The 25,392-nt window shown below is 42.5% G+C and overlaps 1 protein-coding gene across 2 annotated transcripts in view; it reads right to left on the reverse strand.

The window, feature by feature from the left end:
- Positions 1–25,392, reverse strand: part of LOC126191293 (synaptic vesicle membrane protein VAT-1 homolog-like) — a 194,185-nt gene that overhangs the window by 16,802 nt on the left and 151,991 nt on the right. The window lies entirely within an intron of this gene.

Below are 25,392 nucleotides of genomic sequence, written 5' to 3' on the forward strand. Positions count from 1 at the left end.
CCGTTTAATAGCTCAGTCGCCACCTCTTTTCAATTTCATGCCATGCAGGAATAGTTTACTCCAGTTCATTTAGATTAATTTCCTTTTTGGTTGGTTTAATTTGTGATTTATGGTTCAGATTAGCCTTCCATGCCCAGTAGAACAGCTATTTATTTATTATTTACATATCATCTAACTCACAGCCCTTCATGATCTGAGATACCTACATCAATATTTGCCTGCTATCTGTTTAACTGAAAATCATCTAAGGATGGTCAACATTTTGTTATCTTATCGTTTGCATAAAAGTTGAAAAACATTTTATGTACCAAATAACTTTATATAATTTTAAACATAATGTCTATATTAATGTCACCAAATAGTATCACTCCGCAGTTTTATCAGTTTCAAGAGTTTGTGTAAGCTCATTTTCATTGATGTAGAGAATTATTTATAGTTTCGCGAACAATATTGCTGCAGCCTCCAAGTTTGCGTCTATGCAAATAACATTTACGTTTATAACTCTGTAATTCCGTTGACAAAAAACAAACTAAGTACAACCCTTTGTTCTGTATTTGTTCTGCAGTAACTCTTTCCCAATTCATATCCATTTTGGGTTTACTTTTTCAATGGACGGCCAGTGTTCGTTAATTTGGAGCACCCTACATTAAATGTTTTGTAACGAATGTTGCAGTTCCAATAGCTTATTTTTTAAGATAATGTGTTCACGCGCAAGAACGTCAGTTTCTCCTCGCAAACGGGAGATAATCGGTAGACAAGATTTTCAGAATTACACAAAGAACTTGAGTTTTTAATTGATTCCGGGAAACGGGAAATGACCTCCTCCTGCAAAATCTTATGTCTAGGCAGGGTTCAGCTCACAGTTGAGTCGGTCCACATCTCAGTTTTCGTGGCTGATTTATTATATAGCAATGGTGTCATGTTTACAGTGTTGTTTCTCTATGCTCCGTTTCATGTAGCAGTATCTATTTATGCTTCTGTTTCTTGGCCACTGTAATTCAGATAGAGGCCATGTCTTTAATAGCATTCCGTGTTTAGGATACTCACAGATATAGGTATTACACGACAGGTTCTGCATCAAGTTTGTTCTCGTATTTATGTTTTGCCGAAACAAACTGAGTACCCTGGTTTGTAATGTATATAGATACAAATGGTAAATGTAGCAACATGGGACTCGGCCGTTTGTGAGCTGACGAATACAAGCTATTCAAATCACCAAGTGGAAGTGGTTTTTCTTTTTTTTTTTTTGTAGAGACGATAAAGTTACTTCCTCGAATGTTGGAAAAAAATCTTTTAGCCCACGATGCTGCAGAACTCTGTTGAAGAAACGGTGGTCTACACCTCTGTGAGGTGTCAGAAGGTAGCTCAAGTCGAAATATTTGCCGGCCGTTGTGGCCGAGCGGTTCTAGGCGCTTCAGTCCGGAACCGCGCGACTGCTACGGTCGCAGGCTCGAATCCTGCCTCGGGCATGGATGTGTGTGATGTCCTTAGGTTAGTTAGGTTTCAGTAGTTTTACGTTCTAGGGGACTGATGACCTCAGATGTTAAGTCCCATAGTGCTTAGAGCCATTTGAACCATTTCGAAATATTTCGTGGAGGAGAAAAACGGCAATCTGGATTGACCAATCTTTTCCACTGCAGTTGTACTAGTATATTGCACGAACCAGCTGGCAATGTTATCTGCCACGATAGCGCCAACACCCGTTACAAGATAATTGCCACCGGCGGGTAACCAGCGCACTTTCTACGGGGACTGCCGCGCGCAACGCTAATTTCTAGCCGGTTCCATCGTCATCTCCAGAAGCATGTTGAACTTTAATTTACGTTACCGGTATTCGTTTTTTCGAAACGGAGTCTTCTTGAGAGATTGGTTTCTTATTTTCCTGTATATTTCGGTTAATTTCGTCTGCAGCACAAGCTGAGCAGAACCACAGTGAGTCCCAAATTGCTAAAAGTTTTCTATGACAGAGACCGGGGCAATACCGAAACATACCAAGCTATACTGACACCATCGTTTCCTCAGTTGAGTAGCGCCGAAAGATAGTGGGATACAGTGCTGTATTATATCGCACTGTGCTGGAATTAGGGCGTAGAAACTTAGAGGTTTTTTTTAGACGACACGAGTGGCTAAACATCCGAAATGCGTCTGGCATTCGGTTCAGATCGGAAAGCCATCACGTGATTCCCAGACTCATGTGATGCTATCTTTGTCTTCACCGACAAATTTACGTAGGAGTTGTTAAGGATTCGATCGCAGCTGAGTATTTGTGACAAGCAAGCCCACACACCGAGATGAAAAAAGTCGTGGGATAGCTCCCAATGTCGTGTCCGATCTCCTTAGTCCTGCGTAGTGCAGCAACTTGGCGGGGCATGGACTCGAGTTGGAAGTGCGCAACAGAAACATTGAGCCACGCTGCCTCTATAGTTGTCCATAACTGCGATAGTGTTTCCTGTGTAGGATTTTGTGCGCTAACTGAGCTTTCAATTATGTCCCGAAAACATTCGATAAGATTCATCGGGCGATCTGGTTGGTCAAACTATTCCCTCGACTAGTCCAAAATTTTCTTCAAAACAGTCACTAACTGTGGCCGGTGACATGGCGCGTTATCATCCAAAAAAGTTCCGTGGTTGTTTGGCAACATGAAGTCCATGAATGGCTGCTAATGGCCTCCATGTAGCGAAACATAACCATTTCCAGGCAATGAGAGGTTCAGTTGGACCGAATGACCCAGGCCACTCCATGTAAACACAGCCCATACCATTATGGAATCACCACCTACTTGCACAGTGCCTTTTTGACGACTAGGGCTCCTGACTTAGTACGGTTGGTTTGGCGCAGACCCTACGATCAGCTTACCAACTGAGAACGGGACTCATGAGCAGGCCACGGTTTTCCAGTAGTCTAGGGTCCAATCGCTATTGGTTAAGAGCCCAGGAAGAGCGGCGCCGATGATGTACTGCTAGCAAAGGCACTCACGTCGGTCGTCTGCTGCCACAGCCCGTTGTTGTTGTTGTGGTCTTCAGTCCTGTGACTGGTTTGATGCAGCTCTCCATGCTACTCTATCCTCTGCAAGCTTCATCTCCCAGTACCTACTGCAATCTACATCCTTCTGAATCTGCTTAGTGTATTCACCTCTTGGTCTCCCCCTACGATTTTTACCCTCCACGCTGCCCTCCAATACTAAATTGGTGATCCCTTGATGCCTCAGAATATGTCCTACCAACCGATCCCTTCTTCTGGTCAAGTTGTGCCACAAACTTCTCTTCTCCCCAATCCTATTCAATACTTCCTCATTAGTTATGTGATCTACCCATCTAATCTTCAGCATTCTTCTGTAGCACCACATTTCAAAAGCTTCTATTCTCTTCTTGTCCAAACTATTTACCGTCCATGTTTCACTTCCATACATGGCCACACTCCATACAAATACTTTCAGAAATGACTTCCTGGCACTTAAATCTATACTCGATGTTAACAAATTTCTCTTCTTCAGAAATGCTTTCCTTGCCATTGCCAGTCTACATTTTATATCCTCTCTACTTCGACCATGATCAGTTATTTTACTCCCCAAACAGCAAAACTGCTTTACTACTTTAAGTGTCTCATTTCCTAATCTAATTCCCTCAACATCACCCGACTTAATTCCACTACATTCCATTATCCTCGTTTTGTTTTTGTTGTTGTTCATCTTATATCATCCCTTCAAGACACCATCCATTCCGTTCAACTGCTCTTCCAAGTCCATTGCTGTCTCTGACAGAACTACAATGTCATCGGCAAACCTCAAGGTTTTTATTTCTTCCATGGATTTTAATACCTACTCCGAATTTTTCTTTTGTTTCCTTTACTGCTTGCTCAATATACAGATTGAATAACATCGGGGAGAGGCTACAACCCTGTCTCACTCCCTTCCCAACCCCTGCTTCCCTTTCATGTCCCTCGTCTCTTATAACTGCCATCTGGTTTCTGTACAAATTGTAAATAGCCTTTCGCTCCCTGTATTTTACCCCTGCCACCTTCAGAATTTGAAAGAGTATTCCAGTGAACATTGTCAAAAGCTTTCTCTAAGTCTACAAACGCTAGAAACGTAGCTTTGCCTTACCTTAATCTTTCTTCTAAGATAAGTCGTAAGGTCAGTATTGCCTCACGTGTTCCAGTATTTGCACGGAATCCAAACTGATCTTCCCCGAGGTCGGCTTCTACTAGTTTTTCCATTCGTCTGTAAAGAATTCGTGCTAGTATTTTGCAGCTGTGCCACAGCCCAATGACGTCAAATTTCGCGCACTGTCCTAACGGATGCGTTCGTCGTATATCCACACTGATTTCTGCGTTTATTTCACGCAGTGTTGCCGAACTGTTAACACTGGCAGTTCTACACAAACGCTACTGTTCTTTATCAAGTGAAGTCGTCGGCCATTGAGTTGTCCGTGGAGAGACGCAATGCCTGGAATTTGGTATTCTCGCTCTTGCCACTGTAGATTGCGGAGTATTTAATTCCCTAACAATTTCCGAGCTGGGACGTCCCATGCGCCCAGCTCCATATACCATTCCGCGTTCAAAGTCTTAATTCCCAGCCGGCCGCTGTGGCCGAGCGGTTGTAGGCTTTTCAGTCCGGAACCGCGCTGCTGCTACGGTCGCTGGTTCGAATCCTGCCTCGGGCATGGATGTTTGTGATGTCCTTAGGTTAGTTAGGTTTAAGAAGTTCTACGTCTAGGGGACTGATGACCTCAGATGTTGAGTCCCATAGCGCTCAGAGCCATTTGAACCATTTCTTAATTCCCGTCTAAAGCTTTAACATTGGTCACCCGAGTACAAATCACAGCTCCACCGTGAACTGCCCTTTTATACCTTGTGTACGCGGTACTACCACCATATCATAATATCGGTATCCTATGACTTGTCATTCCAGTGTAAATATCACTGCTATTTGTTTCATTCGTTTCTATTTAAGTTATGCTCTTAGGTTCTTGCCTAAACACACCATCAGAAATCGCAACGTATTCTGAAAAAAAAATGGTGAAGTATTTGCGACATGAAGGAATATAAATGTCACTGCTGGTTGTTTCACCCGCAGCAATTTCATCTTTAGTGTTTTAATCAGCCTGAGGTCACGAATTTGAAGGAACTCGTGAGAGCACGCTCTTACATGCAAATAACATCTAATATTGCAGAACATAGTTCTGTTACATGTATAAAATATTGCATTTGTATCGTTGAAGAAAAAAAAAAAAAAACAGCGTATATCTGTATACGAAGCCACTTTCTTGGATTCTATAACGACAAATCTTTAACCGCAGGACCACAGCAGTTGCATAGGGATAATGATTTGAAACCGTCTTTAGTTAATTTTCTTAGCACTTTTACAGACGATGTATCATTACATGACATTTAATTATAACAAATCGCATGTAGAGTGATGAATCTTAATTTTGCTTTTGCCTTAAAATGACGTAATGTCACAAAACACGTGATATGGTAACAATCGAAATATGATGAAAAAAATATAGCATCCCCAACGCCGTGAGCGAGTGAATCGCCTGACTCACTTCCAATTTCAGCCCAATGCCAGATGCATTTCCAAATCTTAGTCACTCGTGTAAACATTCATCGCTGTGGAAGTGCACCTACATTCACTTACATAAAACTAAATATTTTAGGAATTGGATGTGGTTTAATACTTGTACGCGATGTAAGTGAACTGAAAACTACAAAATTTTTCCATTCCATTCATTACTCAAAAAGTAATTTCGAGGTTTTCGAGTAGATATAAAAGTTTGACTTAAACGGAAACTGTAAACACACTTCTGGTAGAGCGCTTGCGCTTCGCCCCTGCTTCATAGCCGGCAGCCGCTGCCTCATGGGGCAGCCCAGACAGCACAGAGCGTAATTTCCGTCTATCGATACGACACCGCACGGGCATACGTACGTCCGCTCGCTCCAACCTGCCTATGCGGCAGTCGCCCGTGACCGCGAAGTGTATTCTCAAAAAGAAATATAACCCCTTTACTGACAGACCAAACCGCAAGGATTTTCGTATTTAGTCCCCAATTCTGAGGCAAACTGAAACAGGACGGTTTTTGAAAACTTTTCATTGCCCTTTCGCAGGAACGAATACTTCGCAGCAGATATTCCGAAAAATCACTCTACAAATAGCTAGAAAGAGGGCTAACTCAGCCGCAAATTCAGTATACTGACTGACAGGGATTCCATCGGGGCCTGGAGCTTTGTTCAGTTTGAACTATTTCAGCTGCAGCACTGACGCTAATACTAATTAATTCTTGTTTTCATTGTACGAGGATTAAATTGGAGCAGTTCTCCTGTGCTTTCCTTTGTAAAGGAACATTTAAGAAGTTAAGCATTTCAGCTTTTGCATTACTACCCTTAATTTTAGATCCTGTCTCATTTGCTAGACACTGGACACTGTCTTTGTGCCACTAACAGCCTTTAGCCTACATACGACCAGAATTTCTTTGGATTTTGTGAAATGTCATTTGACAATATTCTGCTACGGTAGTCACTGAAGGCATTCATTCACGCATTGCTCTTGACAGCCAAATGCGTTCCATTTGGATCTCTATCTATAGCCCTACGTTTTGTTTTACACTTTTTATGCAGTAATCTCCGTTTCTTTCGAAGTTTGTTTACAATGACTGCAAATCAGGAGGTTCCTTCTCATTATTAACAGTTGTACTGGTGCATATCTATCCAGTGCGTGGTCAACTGTTCTTTTAAACTTGAGCTAGACTTTCTCTACATGCTTCTGGCGTATGCTCGAAGTTTCAAGTTCTTCACACAGATAAGGCACTACAAATTTTTTACCTAGTTTACTGAAAATATGTAACTTTCTGCTTGTTTTAGATTCAGATTCTTTATTGGTCACTCAGCATTATTACATGCAATAGACTTCGTCATTTCACTTAACCTATTAATTTCACAAAATAAATTTTTACATATTTAAGTTGATATTGTGCATTTCTAAAAATTCTTCTAATGAATAGAATGGATTAGTTAACAAGAAGTTATGTACATTTTCTTTAAATAATTTGTCAGGCTTGATTGGTGCATTCTTAAACGATTTGTTATATATTTCCAGTTGCCATATACTTATGACTTGTTAGTTTTAGCTAATCTATTTTGTGGCAACAGTAGATAAGTACAGGTTCTTGTATAGTACTCATGCCTTTGATCTTACACTTTAATTACGTAGTTCAGAAAGTATGTAGTTAACCCTGTCAAGAATATATAAATTAATAACTTAAAATTCTGTATTTAATGAGCGGTGGTTTACAATGTGTTCTGTCATCTACCTTAGCCATTACTCTGATTGCCTTTTTTCAGTCTGTTTTAAGGTATCGGTTAATACTCTGGGGAAACAGCAAAAATTAAATGAAATTATGGTGATCCAGAAGAAAGCAAAGTACGCTTTCCTTACGTACTCAAATGTCAAACAACACATCAGTCTCTTCAACAAATATATAACTCTTGACAACCTAATCACTATGTGATCAACATGAGAGTTCCATGTTAGACTTAAGTATGATACCTAAAAATTTTGCCTTCAGTTTTTCAATTTTTTTAGTCTTTGATAGACTGAACCACATATTCTGGGTCTTTTCCTCGTTTAATAGTAGACCATTTGCATTAAACCTTTGTACGTTGGTACTCGTTTGTCACAACCGCGTCTTGGTAAGGGATACCAGTTTCGATGTGGACATGAAGAGGTGAGGTCCATTTGTTAGAGCCAATAAATTTTCATCATGAATCGAGTTTCCGAACTATCTGTTCTTTGTAGTTTTCAGAGAAGGCATTTAGAAATGGTTTGCATGGTGTCTTATCACGCCCACCGCTAATGAAACTGTGATTCTGCCAGTTATTTGTTTGATGGTAAAGTCTCCACCGATGACTAGATTATGTTTGGAGAAAACTTCAGATCACTTGTACGTAAATTCATCGAAGTTTTCGGTTACTCCAGGAGATGAGTCTAGTGTGCGATAGAAGGATCCAATTATTTTATGCCCACCCCAGATAATTAGTTTCGCCAAGACTCGTATGCAGTTTCAGTTTCTGTGTCAGTGGATTTGGGTTTGTCTACTGTGACGAACACACTACCTCCATTTCGCGTTAGCCTATTCTTTCGATATACAGTTAAACTTTCCCCAAAAATCTCGCTGCTATCAATTTCAGGTTTCAACAACCTTTCGGTACCTAGCAGCATGTGAGCTTCACTCCTTTTCGGCAGCGCTTTGAACTCTGGTAATTTGTTGCGAATGCTTCCGCAATTAACAATTAAGATTTTAATACTCTCACCTGTGGGAGGCATTTTTTTTTTTCAATCTTACACTGATACTGAGTAAAATTTCCATTATCCTTTCCAAAGAAAATTGTGATGGGCACTCCTACACGGAGCTAAAAGAATTTCAGTGCCGAGATGATTCTCGTCCGATATAAACTCTCAAAGTGCTTTTTCACATGACTTACTATCTCTCGCTTAAAATAAGTCAGCTCTCTCCGAAAAACTCGACTTAAGTCCACACAAGCAACAGTATCAGCTTGCGACGTTTCTTCTATTCTGTGGAGGGACAAAGTAAAATTGGACGAATCATAGACGAGATAAAAACAGTATTTCGGTCACCTAAGATGTTGCGTCGTCTTGGAAGATACTCACGGCTGCTGAGTCCCGGGCATTGATTATTCCATGTGAATGCGGCATAGTTGCGTGGGGCAGTCTATTCACACTGTTTCCCAGCATTGTACCGATCAGCAGCACATTAATTACAGGAATCTTACTCGCCGAACGCTGCCTTACCGAAACGTACAAAATATTTTGATCGACACGGATACTAGCCCATACTTCGAGCTACTGGGGCATAATCATCGAAGATGCCGTGGAAGTTAGAATATGTCAACTAAAACAACATAGAAGCTGGATTCGCGCTGAGCAGTGCCTGAGTATGAGAGCTGATGAGAGAACCCATTTTATTTTGTGCCACAAGATTTGTTTTGGCTCCGTTTAGTGTAGATGGACGGAAAGGACCATTTTGAATGTAATGTATTTTTTTCTGACATGGATTTAATTTCGGCTGGTAAATTATAATCCCTGCATTCTCCTTACAGGCGAGCGTAACTCTTTCAAAACCCTACCCAGGCATTATTTTGTTGACGGTGGATTAGATCGGTTTGTCTTTCTTATCTACGAGATAAGAGATGCTGCTAGCTAGACTTGTTTAGAGGACTATTTTGTAATTTTCGTCTGTTCTTTATGCCCTGGGCTATTTTATGTGGATAGTAACTATACCGAAATTTTTGAAAATAATTATTTTATCCTTTAGTCAGTCGCCAGCATATTAGTACTTAATGTGTTCATTACGATTTTATTACCTAGTTCGATGCGTCGGTGTTTTGGACAATACATGTGTGGCGTTGTTGCATAGGACTACGTGCCATATTGTTCGTCGTTAAACGTAATGTTTTTAAAATTTAGATTTGGTTTTGTTCCATTTTTGGGGATTGTCGAGATTGTGTCTCTCATAGGATGGCTGACGTTTCCCCTACTACAATTCAGTTTAATTGTAACTAATTATTGCTTCTTAATTTCAGTCCGCCTAATACTATTTCTTGCACTTTTGGCACACCGGAACCATTTTTCTTATGCTCTCTGCCTATGGATTCGGAAAGGGATAATTCCTACTAGCACCACACTGGTACAACTTTCCTGTTTTAGGAAGTACTTTTATTTCTTCAAATCGTTGAATGAGCAACAATACCCATTATGTGGTGAAACCTTTCTGAGCGCACCAGTGGAAGTACCGTACAACGTAATGTTAGCTAAACATCAGACGTACTTCATGAGCACAGTTAATGAATCAATCTTTCACATCTTCCAGTTCGAACACAGCACGGGAGACTAATCTGCACTGTAACGGTTCGAGATTACTATTTTTTCATGTGCACGAGAAACACTACATTGAATTCTTACTTTTGTACTTCGGCGAATTTATCCTGATTTCAACCCAGTCCAGTAAACGTCTTTAAAACATTTTCGCATAAACAGAACCGGCACTAAATATCTCGTTCTTAGTATGGTGCCTTGAACCATACTGTAATTTTCATTTCACCGTAAATAAACGATGTACAAAACGAAAGTGGTCTCATGATGTGATAATGCTATACAGTGTAGGCATTGTACGACAGGTACAGATGCAGACACGACGTTACGTACGTTCATGTCACTGATTGGCTGAGTTTGTTCATTGGCAACAAAGAACAGGCATGTACCTGCAAAACACACACACACACACACACACACACACACACACACACACACACACACACACGTATTTACATTCATGACTTCTCGAAAATAAACTCCCATACCCTTCCAACAACACGATTTAGATCCAGCCAAGTGGAGTCTCACTGGACGCAGAATGTTCGGGCCCCCATCGCCTGAATAGAGTTATCTTTGTGCCGCATGCTTTGTGACGAGTAAAATCGTTACGTTTTACGCTAATTAAAAGCTGGTCTAATTAATTGACGCTGGATGCTAATCTGTTCCATCCGTTATTCCTTTATACGGAATAGCCTCGTTCATCTCATTGCCTACTCAAATCCCCGAAAGTCCAACTATATGAAGCGTAGATGTGGACTGTATTCGTCAGGAAACATGGGATAACTTGGGTGTTGTGGCGGCAACGGAGCTAAATGTTGCAGCCGAGTTCTTAAGCCGCGTACACACTGCCACTGGAAACATGTTTCTGCCGGAAACATTGTTTTCTGCGATGTTTCGCAAATGTTTCCGACTTTGTTTCTGGTCTCTGTTTCCGTCCACACTGGCGGCAAACATTTCTCGTGTGTTCACGCCGTCTGCAGTGCCCCTTGTGTTATTGTGTTCGTATCGTCTGCTGCTGCGTTATGTTTGGTGTTGAAGAAACAATAATGATATGTGGAGCTGCATTATTAATGCTAGAAGGTTTACACAAACAAAATGAAAGGCGTCCTCGTCGTTGGTGGAGAAAAACATTCTATAGAAGAACTGGCGGAAATAACCTGCTACGTGATTTGAGTATGGAAGACGGCTGTGGCTTCCGCAACTTCACTCGGATCTCACCTACCGATTTTGAATATCTGGCAAATATTGTTTCAAAAAAAAAGACACGAATTTCAGGAACGCTATTTCAGTCAACCAAAGGCTTGCAGTTACTCTTCGTTTCCTGGCAACAGGAGATTCATTTCAGAGCCTTGCGTATTTATTTCGCATTTCGAAACAAGCAATATCTAAAATAGTACCCGAAGTATGTGGAGCTCTGGTGGAAGTACTGAAGGATTATGTAAAGGTAAGTAAATGAAAAACATCGTTAAAAGTTGACGACACACACACACACACACACACACACACACACACACACACACACACACACATACATACGCTAGCGCCGTGCAGCGGTGACAAGTGGTAGCTAGCCGGAAACATTGTTTCCTTTGATCTGTACCGACACTGCTACGGATAGATGTTTCTGTGTTTCCAAACATGTTTCGAAACATGTTTCCAAATAGTGTTCACATCAAGCTACCGGAAACATGTTTTGAAAAAATGTTTCAGTCTCAGTGTGTACGCGGCTTTATGAAGCTCTGCACTGGCCATTAATATTAAGAAAAAGTTTGTCACATCCCGCTGAAACTTAGGGAGAACGTTACTGGAAAATTTTTTTATGGCAATGTATTTTATCCGCGTCCCCGGTGGGCCTGGTAACCAGCCTGCTTCTTTAGCGGCATTGTTGAGAATTTATTGCTCCCGAAGCGAAACAATCTGGATAAATCCTAACCCAAATGATGGATATATGGTACATGTAGCTGAACATATTCTGATGAGGCAGTCAACAAGCAGTGTCTGGCGTTTGGGAAGCAGCTGATCATGGTTAGTGAGTTATGGTTAGTAACAAGCAAAAATTTTTCTATATTTATAGCATCGAACTACATTTGTAACTAGGTCGAGGATTTTCTTTGTAGGGAGGAAGCAACATGTTATGTTAGATGGGAAGCCTTTGACGTATGTACGAGGAACTTAAGACGTCCCCAGGGAGATAGTCCGCAGCTCGTGGTCGTGCGGTAGCGTTCTCGCTTCCCGCGCCCGGGTTCCCGGGTTCGATTCCCGGCGGGGTCAGGGATTTTCTCTGCCTCGTGATGACTGGGTGTTGTGTGATGTCATTAGGTTAGTTAGGTTTAAGTAGTTCTAAGTTCTAGGGGACTGATGACCATAGATGTTAAGTCCCATAGTGCTCAGAGCCATTTGAACTATTTCGAATCCAGGGAGATATGTTTGCTTACGATCTGTTCAGGTTTTATGTTAATGACCTGCAAAATATTAGTAAACTCACTCTCTGCAATTATTTAATTCTTTGTTAGAAAGCACTAGCTGTACAGTTACCCAGCCAGGTCTTCAGAGTGGTGCAAAGATTGGCGACTTGCTTTAAGTGTTCGCTCTCGGAAAACTGTGTCCGCCTACAGATCAGATTGCTTACAAAATACACCAAACAGGACTCGGGGGTTATTTGAAATATACAATAGAAGGCAGTACAATTGATCACCAGTTGATCGATGGTCAAGTAGCACTAACGTTGAAAAAAGTTTGAACCAGCAGATGTTTGAAGACTGATGCCGGCTCTCTCGAGAAAGCCTACTGAATACCGGTTCCGTGAAGTTTAAGCGACGAATCTAGGTATATACTGTTTTTTTGTGTACGTATTTTTCGCGGGAAGGAAAGGGGGGGGGGGAAGGGAGGCGAAGGCAACGTTCGTGTAATTGCAGTAAGCAGAGACATTTAATCAGTGGTTCTTACAGATCGCATAGGCGAATTAAATATGCAGAAATTAATACGTTGCATAATCGGAAGTACCTTCTGCCATGCATTTGACCGATTTGTAGACTAGATGTAAAAAAATCGTGAAATGGACATATTTTCGACACACCTATTCTGGGTATGACTGAAGAAATCTCTGCCATCTGCTCAATGTTAAGACACGTTAGGCATATTTTTTTTCGTGCGGCAGATCCAAGTCGCAAGGTAAATATTTTGTCTGATTTTAGTTAACGTAGGTGTAACCAGCCAGTCAGCTGCTGCTGTGTCATCAAGTGATTATCCGCTTATTCGAGGGCTCGCTCAATAAATAATGGAACTGTCAGTTTCGATTGAAAAAAAATTGCTAAATTTGTAGAACATTGTGGAATATTCCCGCTCCAGCCCCTACAGTTTCAAGAAATTCCAGTAGATAGTGGCGCTATATGTAGCGTTCAAAATTGCATCTTAACGTCATTTAGCATTGCAGATATTGATAGGCGCTTCCAGAATGTCTCTGGTGACATGGCAGTGAACAAAAGCGCAATGAGTCGTTGGGCGAGGCGTCATTACCGCAACAAGGTCACTCAAACGTGTCCTATTTCCCGCGTGCCGGCCGGCGGCAGCCAGCTGTGACTCCTGCAGTGTTGGAACGTGCGGACACACTCATTGGAGGCTGTCAACGGATCAAAAATACCTCGCTGCACAACTCTGCGTCTCTGTTGGTGATACTGACACACACGTCCACCATTAGGGGTACTCGAAGGTAGGTAGGTGTGTGTGTGTGTGTGTGTGTGTGTGTGTGTGTGTGTGTGTGTGTGTGTGTAACTGCGTGAGCGTTAAGAGGCTGATCGTGACAATTTTTTTGTCAAACAGTGACAGGCGATGAAACATGGATTCAGTTCGAACTGGGAAGAAAGACAATCCATGAAGAGGCGCCACACCACCTCCCCTCCGGAGGAAGGTTCAATGCCACACCCTCATCTGGTTAAGTCAAGGCGACAGTCTTCTACACCTAAGGGATTATGCTGTTCTCCTGCCTCACGGTATAACTAACGACTTTGAAGTTTGCTATACTACCCTCAGGAGATTTAAGAACCGATTTCAGCGTGTTCGTCGCCTTCAAAAATGCAAACGAACTTCAGGGCAGCGTAAGGCCTCACAGAGAAGTCTGCTCTCCCGAGAGCAGCACTCAAAACTTCATTGGACTGTTGTTCATCATCCACTATACAGCCTGGTTCTCGCACCTTCGACTTACATTTGTTTGTCCCAATGAAGATTTGGATTGGATTGTTTGGGGGGGAGAGACCAAACAGCGGGGTCATCGGTCTCATCGAATTAGGGAAGGACGGGAGAGGAAGTCGGCCCTGCCCTTTCGAAGGAACCATCCCAGCATTAGCCTGGAGCGATTTAGGAAAATCACGGAAAACCTAAATCAGGATGGCCGGACGCGGGATTGAACCGTCGTCCTCCCGAATGTCCCAATGAAGGTTGCACTCTGTGGGAAGCAGTACGTGGATGACTAGGAGGGGGGAGGGGGGGGGGGAGAGGATTAGGGAGGCATTGCAGCAAGACGTTGGCTGCTACGTCGATCACAGTGGTAACATGCGGGCATACAAGCCCTCACAGGAAGGTGGCGTAATTATTGAAAGTCCCTCATTAATCACTAATTATTTAAAGATAAGTGATCTAGTTTTCTAGACACTCTACTCATGATTTATTATGTTGTGTGAGTTTAATGCGGAGTGAATGTAGTTTTGCGCAGAAGTCGTGCGTATTTCGATTATTGTTGTTACCAATGAAGTCGGCCTTTACTAATGGTTTCTCTACGTCTGAAGGAGGATGTAACCTATCTAACTACTGTACCCAGGCCAGGATTCGAACCAGTGTCTCATGGTCACTAGGCAGATGTGCTGACCACTACTCCACACTGGCCCCGTGGCTTTGCACAACAGCAAAGACTAATCTAGCACGCCTCCCTCCTCAGTTCGAACTGCCATTCATGACTCAGACCACTTGCTACTCCCGCTGAAATAACAACGTTGCAGAGTCTCTCCAACTGTATTGGAATAGAACATCAGCATCGAACGAGTTTCTCGGGAGTACCAAGTGGATTGAAGCATGAATGGCAATTTTGACTGAGCAGGGAAGCGTACTAGGGTAGTCTGTGCAGAATCTCTGTGCCAGGGTGGCATAGTGGTTAGCGCATCTGACACCCTAGTTCGAATCCAGGCCTTGGTACAATATTTTCGTGTCAGCAGACACACACACACACACACACACACACACACACACACACACAGAGAGAGAGAGAGAGAGAGAGAGAGAGAGAGAGACTTGAAAAGGTCTTTGGAACAAAGTAATTTAATTGTATCGGCAGTGTTGCGCTTGGGGCAGTGAGTCATGCGCACGCGGCCGCTCTCGTTCTTGTGCATGGGCATGCCACCGTCACGCGGCCATGAGCCGTCCGCGACTTCCACCGCTTACTGGGCTGTCGAGCCATTTGCACATCTGCGCACCCGCTGACAAGGCAACTGCCGACGCCATCCAGTAGCCCTCGCAGCGTGCCGTGCATACAAGACACAGGCGATCCCAATGAGCGCCGCCACTAGTAACCGGTCGGTGGAAGTGTCAGGAGGAACTGTTGCCGACCTCATTGCAAATTTATACATTTCTGGCAACGTATGGCGTGTACCGTAAGGCCCGCATCTCGTGGTCGTGCGGTAGCGTTCTCGCTTCCCACGCCCGGGTTCCCGGGTTCGATTCCCGGCGGGGTCAGGGATTTTCTCTGCCTCGTGATGGCTGGGTGTTGTGTGATGTCCTTAGGTTTACGTAGTTCTAAGTTCTAGGGGACTGATGACCATAGATGTTAAGTCCCATAGTGCTCAGAGCCATTTGAACCATTTTTGTACCGTAAGGAACAGTTTACCTTTATTATTGTAACTCCTATTCCGAATACAGCTACTACGCAGGGGAGACGGGGTATGGGGAAGTATCTTATGTCGCGTATTAAACGTGGGTTTCCTCATCTCTCATTACAGCTTTCTGAGGTCCATATCAAAGAATTTTTGGTAAAATATACCGCTACACAATCATTTCAGACTGCTAACTAAAACCTGTAACAAAACTCAATTTATATCTGAATTTCATTAGCCAACTTCAGACTTCAAAATCTTGTTGCTTCCACAATGCTGAAATAATCTGGGACGTCAGACGCTAAATATTATTCTAAATTAAGACTATTTATATCTCATACGAAAGTGATCCAAACACTGATCTAAATATTAATTTCTGAAAGGAGAAAGTTTAGTAGCATGTAAAGTGACAATGTCTTACGATATAACTCTTCTCGCACACAGTTTAGGAAACTACCTCACCTGTAAAGTGGACAACATGGTTTTATATATCCTATAGATGGTGTACACGCCGCAGGAGAAACGGAAAGTCAGGAGAAATGGGAATTTTTTCACCCGGGAAAAACCGGGAATTTTTTCCTTGTCCGCGTATACACCCTGCCATAAATCTGTTTATAATTCATAATAGAGGACTTTCAGAGAGCGACACTAAAAACTTTGTCGAACGGCATGTTACGTACTGATACTACGTTATGTTATGCAAGTAGCCATATTTTTCTGTAAGGCTTTTACCTGTACTTTTTTGCCGGCCGGTGTGGCCGTGCGGTTCTAGGCGCTTCAGTCTGGAACCGCGTGACCGCTACGGTCGTAGGTTCGAATCCTGCCTCGGGCATGAATGTGTGTAAGGTCCTTAGGTTGGTTAGATTTAAGTAGTTTTAAGTTCTAGTGGACTGATGACCACAGATGTCAAGTCCCATAGTGCTATGGAGTCATTTGAACCATTTTGTACTTTTTAAAAAATCGAACTTAAAGCTAGAATTCAAACAGCCGATTTTTAATATAATTCAGCCTGAAAAACTAACATTCTCCTGCAGAAACTAATAATAATGTTCAAGTAGTGCTGCATGGAACAGATCGTTGATGTCTCAGACGCTCTTACTTGAGCGGGAAGTCGTGAGGCCTGTGTTTGGCTCAGTGGGAGATTCCGTAGACCGAGAAACTGAATGGATGTGTGTGGCAATCAAATGTTCAGAAAATGAAGGACAGAAGTCTTCAATCGGCATGCCACGCCTTGTTTGACTGAACCAAAATAGTGGTAGTGGGAAGACGATGACCAACACTACGTTGGTCAGATTTAGGAAGCGATGCCTGGTGGAAATCATGAAACACCTGTGCATGCAGGTCAATGCTCACGTGTGAAACAATCGAATAGTTCAGACATCAGAAGCGGAGATAGACACCTGCAAGGAGCTACTCCAGCAGTCAAAGTGTCTCGTATACGGAGATGAAGGCGTTAAGTTCCTTTCGTACTAGCCCAGTGAACTTAAATCTATTCAACAAGTCCTACTAATACTTAATTCTGACTGATAGGCTAGTATAAACGTCAAGCTGGACACTGATCTGGGGTTGAATGGGTGTCAGATACCAAATGAAGCCTCTCCGTTAGGTTATCTAATTTCTCATTTACAGTGACTCCCCATTTAATGATTTGTACACGAAAGATATCAGGGCCATGGTTCGTGTCTCGCGTTAACCCATTGGTTCTCTCCAACGCGGATTCTTGAGTAGCTGGCCAATTATAAAGTCTGGTCACAGGCAAATAGATCTTGTTGACGACTGTTTCGTCTTTTGTGGCAGCAACAGTATGGCAAATGAAGTTTTAACACCTCGAATTCCTCATCCAATTATACGCAGAAATGAACGTTTATAACGAGTGAAAATTGTCAGCTAGAACCAAGATCCTGATACCAAATAAAACCGAGAGTACGCAGAGAGCTGAACTTTTCACCTTTTCCTCTCCATACCTTATAAAGTACGTTCATACCCGATCAGTACTATCCACTTGCAAATGGGGACGCTCAAATGCGCGCAGCTATTTTACTAAGATCGTAGACCCATAAGGTACTTGAGTGCGCCTATACAAATTCGATAGCCATAGACGACGTCACTGACATTCATCTACATCTGCCTTGCTCTGCTAACCACAGAAGATATTGGCAGAGGGTTGTTTTTATTGTACGACTTAAGATTTCCTCTTGTTCCATTCGCAGATGGACTGCTTTTTTGTCTCTTTGCACGCTGCTGCTGGCCTAATTTTATCTGCACGGATTTTACATTGGATTGGGTACTACCAATTTCTGCCCTGAAGGACTGGTCCTTGAGCTTTGAAAGCTACCTTTCCGCTAGATGTACGGCGTCTTTCTTCGAACCTGTACCAGCCAAGATTTTAAAACCTTTTTACGCTCTAAAGTCCATTAAGCTTGTGACTACAATTCACACCGCCTTTCACTGTACAATATACGTTCCATGTCCCGCGTTTGCCCACCGGATTTAGTGACTTACGCTTCCGCAGTATTGATGTATAGGTCGTAGAAGTTTCTTTTTTTGCTATATCAAAAGAGTTTCCAATAGTTGCAGCAGGTTGATATTTTGTACAGTTCCACATTTCCTGAACTCTTGCCCTAGGAAGAATGTTTTGTACCGGGGTGTTATGGTGTTTTGAACTACAAATATGTCATATAAAGGCTATCGCAAGATTACAACCAATGTTTGTTGACCGTGACGTGAACAGGTTGCATGAAATTGATGAATAGGGTGTCGTGCAGCGTTCGTGAGGTGCTTCCCATTAGCTTCTGACGTCTTCGCACTGTTAACGTTCGCCACCCATAGTAAGGTGGCTTGTGAATCCCAGATCTAGCTACTGACACGACACAGTTCATCGCTCCGAACGTTCATATTAGGAGGGCTTATCTTGGGACTTTTCTGAAGATTCCGAAAAGGCTGGCAGGGCGAGTAGTCTGAATGGTAGGATAGACTTGTAAAGGAAAACGTCAATCAAGTGCGAACGTGTGAATGTGCAAAGTGTCTGTACTACTTTGGTAGCGGTGTCTGAGCCGCCGGCGCCACTCCACGCAGACGGACTTGGGGTTGCCGGGGTGGGGGCAGGGGGGGGGGAGGGGGAGGGTAGCGACGCGACGCGATGGCGTCACGCAGCCATCAGCGCACACGCGCAGTCGACCCCAACACACAACCGGAGATCGATGCCACCCACACTCCCGCACGCTGACGCAGACATGCGGGTCTGTGCGACTACGCTGTAACTCCCGCCGTCGCTTCCTACAGCAGCACGCTTGCTGTTTTCTATTAACGCTGCCCAGAAGTTTCGTTACTGGTTTGGCCGAAAATGTGCCACACTCATCACACGTGGCGTCTCGCACATTATTTACACAAACCACCACCCACTGAAATTCTCTCCATGCTACTCTATCCTGTGCAAGCTGCTTCATCTCCCAGTACCTACTGCAACGTACATCTTTCTGAATCTGCTTAGTGTATTCATCTCTTGGTCTCCCCCTACGATTTTTACCCTCCACGCTGCCCTCCAATATTAAATTGGTTATCCTTGATGCCTCAGAACATGTCCTACCATCCGATCCCTTCTTCTGGTCAAGTTTTGCCACAAACTTCTCTTCTCCCCAGTCCTATTCAATACTTCCTCATTAGTTATGTGATCTACCCATCTAATCTTCGCATTCTTCTGTAGCACCACATTTCGAAAGCTTCTATTCTCTTCTTGTACAAACTATTTACCGTCCATGTTTCACTTCCATACATGGCTACACTCCGTACAAATACTTTCAGAAATGACTTCCTGACACTTAAATCTATACTCCATGTTAAATTTCTCTTCTTCAGAAACGCTTTCCTTGCCATTGCCAGTCTACATTTTATATCCTCTCTACTTCGACCATCATCAGTTATTTTACTCCCCAAATAGCAAAACTCCTTTACTACTTTAAGTGTCTCATTTCCTAATCTAATTCCCTCAGCATCACCCGACTTAATTCGACTACATTCCATTATCCTCGTTTTACTTTTGTTGATGTTCATCTTATATCCTCCTTTCAAGACACTGTCCATTCCGTTCAACTGCTCTTCCAGGTCCTTTGCTGTCTCTGACAGAATTACAATGTCATCGGCAAACCTCAAGGTTTTCATTTCTTCTCCGTGGATTTTAATACCTACTCCGAATTTTTCTTTTGTTTCCTTTACTGCTTGCTCAATATACAGATTGAATAACATCGGGGAGAGGCTACAACCCTGTCTTACTCCCTTCCCAACCACTGCTTCCCTTTCATGTCCCTCGACTCTTATAACTGCTATCTGGTTTCTGTACAAATTGTAGCTAGCCTTTCGCTCCCTGTATTTTACCCCTGCCACCTTTAGAATTTGAAAGAGTATTCCAGTCGACATTGTCGAAAGCTTTCTCTAAGTCTACAAATGCTAGACACGTAGGTTTGCCTTTCCTTAATCTTTCTTCTAAGATAAGTCGTAAGGTCAGTATTGCCTCACGTGTTCCAGTATTTCTACGGAATCCAAACTGATCGTCCCCAAGGTTGGCTTCTACTAGTTTTTCCATTCGTCTGTAAAGAATTTGCGTTAGTATTTTGCAGTTGTGGCTTATTAAACTGATTGTTCGGTAATTTTCACATCTGTCAATACCTGCTTTCTTTGGGATTGGAATTATTATATTCTTCTTGAAGTCTGAGGGTATTTCGCCTGTTTCATACATCTTTCTCACCAGATGGTACAGTTTTGTCAGGACTGGCTCTCCGAAGGCCGTCAGTAGTTCCAATGGAATGTTGTCTACTCCGGGGGCCTTAGAGAGATATATCGTCGTACAACAGCGACTATTCAAAAAATATATATCTTAAACGAGACGCCGCAAGCACGAGACAAATTAGCCACGTGCGAGTAGGACTACTACGCACTGACAAGAAACCCCTTGACCGCAATGTCGCAAGTTAACAATTCTGACAGGATGTTAGATGCTAATGACTCACTATGTGCATCAGATGGGCGACAGAAGAATTAGTCTCTGAAGTGCAGAGATCAACCTATGGGGCGTACGTATTACACTTCACAACATGGACATCGTCGACACTCTAGAAATGTTCAAAACAAATCATTAACTTTCACCATGAGCACCGAATGAGAAATTGCGAGCTACATGGATCAAAAAGGTTCCCACCAAGATCGAAGGCGAACTTCTTGGGAGTTTCAAACCGTGCAGGACGCTCCGCTAGGTATCAGCTCTTAAAAAATGCGTACAAAATCATATTCGTGTGACGGGCTGATGAGAACTGATGGAATGTGATCGCATCCAACCGAATGTGAAACAATCGGTCTTTGAGATTATTGTGAAACTGGTTATCTTTTAAGGCGTAGTTGCAGATTATGCGATATGTTTTATAGGTACCGAAAAAACAAACATCCACAGGCTAAATTTCTCCAACGGTTGGAGGTGGTATGAACTGCAATGTGTGTCACTTTTCATAAGGGAATCGTACGTGGTAGAGCATCTCCAACTTCTCTCAGCACAGTCAATTTACCACCCAGATTAAGAGTCAGTATCATAGTATACGAGTGAGGTAAGGCAAGATGTTAATTTATATTGATACAACAAGGCAGTGACGTTAGTTTATCTTTATACATATGTTTTTTCTTGAAATGCCGATTGGTCGGAGTTGAAAAATTCCTTACTGAACGATGCGATACGTTTGTTCATCTGATATACAAATTTTCGTGCCGATTCCGCAGTCTGCTGTGCATTGTCAAGACGTCTTACAGGCCTGTAGCACAGTCTGAAGTTAAGCAACATACACTGCTTCCCTTGAAATTACTGATTTATGTCGCGCGCGATTTGTTGGGCGTAACATAGCAGGTCAGTGATACGCACATCCTGTGAACTGTATCGAGCATCCTCGAAACACGTAGTCACCAGTTTTTGTAACAAGTGCTCCTTGTCGTCCCTTGAATATCCGTAGTTTTCCTTATGCACTAAACGAGGATATTCGAAATTTGTTCATTATTATTTTCTACTCTGCTCCAGATCTTCCATGTACGTAATCATGTTTAGTGGCCGCTCCTTCGACAACTATCGTCCTTTACTACGTTTCAATGGGGACGAAATTTGTGGCTCCCTGTCAGACAAAGAATGATGAACGGCATGTCTCGATCCCTGTTTACGACAACACATTCCACAGACCCATCTTGCGGAAACGCTAATATTTAATGTGCCACTTCTTTCTCACTCTGCGGAATTCGTTGGGTTCCTTTCTGGCGAAATGTCAACTACGGCAACTGTTGTAGACATAATGCAGTATTTTCTTTGTTTGTCGTTTCCATTGCTCTGGTTTGTATCAACACCTATAGCAGTGTTGTGAGTTACTCGTCGACTGAGTTCACCACTGGACACTTCCAGTCCCGCCCCCTATTGCCATTAGGCCAATATTGTGTTTGCATGGTAGACAATACGTAGGGCATCGAATGCCGTAAACTTCATTGTTGCGATCTCGCTCTCAAGGGGATTCCATGTGAGGGTTCCGTACGAAGTTGTGTATGCACGTACTTCATCCATCCAGGTAATCTAAAATCTACGGTTTTTGTCTGATGCCGATATTGGCAAGAAACGGTTCTAAGAATTACAAAACTGTATCAAGACCTCTACAGTAGTTTCGGACACTACCCCAGACATACAAAAAGAAGCGAGCAGGGGACTGCAGTTTTTGTGTGTCGAGATAAGAGTTAAATATTTTTAGTTGCCTACTAACACATGACCACCACATTTTATGTTTTCACGCAATATTTCTGTTTTATGCTTTTGAAGGAAGATCAATTCAATGCAAGTTCTAACGGTAGGAAGAAATTAATGTGGTGCGACCACACTTTAACAATTCTTTTTCTTTACTCTTACTGTGAAACCTTGCTTCTTGCCAAATTTCATGATTCTTGGCGAACAAGAATGACGCTACATGTTTGTGAGTAAAAATATGTGAAACGTCCGTATCTTTCGATTGGATGAACTCTGAGGATTAAATTTTACGCAACAGTGAAGGACCGTAGACCCTGATGTGTGACATTTCAGCTTGATACGTCTACCCGTTCCCGATAAAAAGGGATCTTAACAGTCATTCGGTAAAAGTGGAATGCTTATGATTTTGTTTGGGTCACGGAAGTTTAAAAAACCTACGCACAGACATTGTAAAAGCCAGCGTTTTTACTTTAGTGCTGTTGTAAGACACGCTAGAGACCGCAGTTATATCGCAGGAGCTTTTCAAGCCGTCGTCATCGCATTAAAACTTACCTTTGCTACGAAGTATCTCGTGAAGTTTACCATACAGCTATCATTCCGAGGTATCTTGTTTGCATGTTATTCGAACCTGTTAATACGATTGGCGTACTGTTACTCCGTATGTCTTCAGTTGATCTTGGCTTCAACAGGTTTAGATCAATTATTAAATTGCTACCGCACGTAGCAGGTTGAAAAGCGACCTGCGTTGAAGACTTCTTTTGTAGGTATTAACGACTTCACTTTATTCACTGCAGCAGGAACATAAAAAAAGCGGAACATCAGGGCTGTGGTTATGAGGATGCTTAAACATTTTCCATGGGTTCTCTCCTGAATCCACTGTTCCAGTGTTCTTGCCTTTGATGTTTCTGTAGCACCCACCTGGGTAATCTCTTCCAACAGCCTTACGGTATCAGGCTAAGGTAAATTAGGTCGTTACCGCAAACGTCTGCCCTGCTGCTTTACCCGCCGTAAAAGCAGCAGTTGCTCATTGCACGCCTCTCACTTGCTTACTCAGTGTGAAATCCATTACCCAGACTGCCAGTGGCAACTGAATTACAATTTTAGGATGATGTAGCGCGAAATATCAGTATTTCCAAGAGACTACTGCAGGCCCACAAGGTAATACTTGTTTTCATTTTACTCCTCCCTCGCAAATCTACTTACTAATACCCTCCAGAACTTCTTTAACAGGAACTGCCGATAAATGTCACGAAAAAATATAACTAAAACCACGGAACTGTTATTAACGCAGTTAGATTTTCAGTTAACGTATAAGACTTAAAGTTCCTCAAATGTACAGCTAGTGACAGGTTCACGAGTCACGTTATATATATAATTACGTGACTTAAATAGCTCTCGTCTTTCCCCTTATTAGAGTTCATTCAGTAACAGAAAATTTACTAACGGCTGCAAATGAGAAATCTTCCTTAAATGGCAGGAAATCAAAACAAATCCCTAACCATTTCTCTGGAGCCAGAGAACATCGGGCCTCTGTGACCGTTTAAAAACGAGCGACTGACCGTTCTTCCAGGCGCGATGTTCACTTTTCGACTACGTTGAGCCACCAACGGCACTTTACGAAAGCGACACAAATCTTTCCAGCCTTCCCTTCCAAAAGAGCACAGACAACTGTAACAAAGTGAGAGTCATTTTCTGGCTACACTTCTGGCTTTTTAACAACGCATAGTCAGCATGGCAGTAGTCTTATTCCTCGCTGAGAAGGTAATACTGACAAGAACTTTGTTTGAAAAATATAGCAAACACTAAGTAAAACTAGCCCCGCTGTTCAAAAAACTCCAGTGTCGTTCTCCTGTCTCTGAACGCAACTTAAACGGATTGGTGACCGATTTGAGAATGAATTCAGCTTGGATGCTCTTCTAGTTGAATAGTAAAGAGCGAGTAGTGTACAACATTGTCTACAGGTAAATTCAGCTGGAGAGGTAAAAGCTACTACAGTTAGAGAGCGAGTTTTGAAATTTGGTAACTCAGTTCCTTACAATCTGGTTGCAGTGCAGAGGTGGCGACTGCTTGGAGCACAAGAAGAGTACATCGCGTAGAAACGCAGATCTCAAGTCACCTGACACCGCGAAAATTTATCGTTTTCTTCTAAATTGATTCATTCCGCCGAAAGTATATCTCTCTTGTTCGAAAGGACGAGTGGGGTTTCACACACACACACACACACACACACACACACACACACACACACACAGTCCGAAACCAAGGAGTTTCGAATTTTCTATTGTAACTGTACCAGTGGGCATCACCTCCCTATAGCGTGAAACCTAACAGCATCTGACGACGAATACTTGGCCCATAGTTTTTCTTCCTCACAGTGAACTTCAAGATTCTCATTGACACGATAAGCCTTGTCAATGACCTGTTCCGCGGATTATCTGCGACGTATAACTTTTTAGCAGTATCAAGAGTTTACGAAATATTTAACTACAGTTCTATACCCAGCTGCAAGTTACTACAAAGGCCAGAAGTCTGGTTAGCCGGCATAGTCAAGAAGAGAGCTTTTCAACTGACAAAAGTAAAAGATATCTACTTTTAATTTCAAATTATTTCATACCACTACCACCACATTTCGGTGGTTCGTAACCACTCTTCATGTAGCAGATGCAGTTAAAATGTACTTCATCTTTTACCTAGAAGGTATTTACAGGTATATATGCTCTCCCATGATCGCTGTCGCCCTTCGATTGTATTCTCGTCGGAAGTAATATACCAACATATCCAGAGTAAAGAATCAGTGCAGAAAAATCTGTTTCTTAAAATTTCAGATTTGTTTTCAGTAAACAGTAAGAGTCCCACCTTTCATTAAATTTTGTCAAGGCTGATTCCTAGGG

The sequence above is a fragment of the Schistocerca cancellata genome, chromosome 6, assembly GCF_023864275.1.
Source record: "Schistocerca cancellata isolate TAMUIC-IGC-003103 chromosome 6, iqSchCanc2.1, whole genome shotgun sequence".
NCBI lineage: Eukaryota > Metazoa > Arthropoda > Insecta > Orthoptera > Acrididae > Schistocerca > Schistocerca cancellata.